Genomic DNA, 1,516 nt, shown 5'->3' with positions numbered 1-1,516 from the left:
CCAATGACCCCATTGACCCCAATGACCCCAATGACCCCAATGACCCCGTTGACCCCACAGCCCCCTGCGGCCATAAGATGCCATGGAAGCTCCGCCGCCGCCGTCAACGGTAATTAATGGGCTGCTTAATTACCGTAATTAATGCTAATTAATGTTGCGATGTCACGTGCAGCAATTAATGATTAATTAATGAACTGCAGTCATTAGCTGTAATTAACAGCAATTAATAACTCGTGGGGATTCGGGAAAGGGCGATTAATGGGTTTGGGGCAATTAGTTGGGTAATTATCGGGTTAATTAATAATAATAATAATAATTAAAGAGACGGGCGATTAATGATTAATAGGTAGATCAGCAATTTGTGCAGCTGTTAGTGGGGTAATTAGCGCAGTAATTAATGGGGATTGAGGCAATCAGCGAAGAGGGAGAGGCAATCAATGAGTGATGATGGCATAAACGAGCGATTTGTGAGGCAATTAGTGGGTAATTAACGGAGGTGTGGGCAATTAGTGGGCGTGAATGCAAGTAATGTGTCAATTAATGGTTTAATTAATGGGATTGATAAATTAAGAGTAATAAATTGAGAGTAATTAAAGAACAGGGGTGATCAATAGAGGTAGATGCCATTAATAGAGCAATTAATGGGTGTAGGGGTAATTAAGGTGCGTAATTAATGGATATGAGTATGACTAGTGTGTCAATTAGTGGCTTAATTAATGGGGACAGGGTAATTAAGGATAATTAGGGTAATAAGTTGAGAGTAATTAATAAGGATAGGGACGATTAACAGAGATTGGTGCCATTAATGGGGCAATTAATGGGGGTAATTAATGTGGAAGGGCAACGACTCATGGAGTTAATTAATGGCGGGGTTAATAGGTCAGCTAATGGGCAGTGCTAATTAATGGGGGTAATTAATGCGGATGGGTGACTGAAGGGGTTAATTAGGGACTGAATAGGCTCACTAATGAGCTGAGCTCAATAATGGGAAAGGGGTTAATTAATGTGTGTGGGCAATTTGTGGGGTTAATTGAGGGTTGAGTTAATTAGCTAATGGGAACTCCTCATGCGGTTAATTAAGGCGTGAATGAACAGCTTAATTAGCGGGCTGTGCTAATTAACGGGGCTAATTAATGAGGATGGGGTAATTAACATGGGTGGGTGATGAGTCTTGGGGCTAATTAAGGGGGGTTGATAGCGGGCTGTGCTAATTAGCAGGGGCAATTAATGAGGATGGGGTGATTAATGTGGGTGATGGCTGATGGGGTTAATTAAGAAGGGAGTTAATGAATGGGAACTACTGGGGGGGTTAATTACGGGGCGAGCTAATGGCTTAACCCACGGGCTGCGCTAATTAATGGGGGTAATTAATGAGGACGATGTGGGGCGATGCGAGCACCCAGGGGGCGCCGTTAATTAGTAATTAATCACCGTTAATGAGCCGATTGAGCGAGGGGAGGCGGCCGGCTCGCAGCAAGGAGGGCTGTGTCGACGGAGGAGCGAGGTAATTAACGAA

Source organism: Centrocercus urophasianus, unplaced genomic scaffold (genome assembly GCF_019232065.1).
Source record: "Centrocercus urophasianus isolate 14NV4802_14NV808 unplaced genomic scaffold, USGS_Curo_1.0 seq_1317, whole genome shotgun sequence".
NCBI lineage: Eukaryota > Metazoa > Chordata > Aves > Galliformes > Phasianidae > Centrocercus > Centrocercus urophasianus.
Note: the sequence above shows the minus strand (reverse complement) of the source record.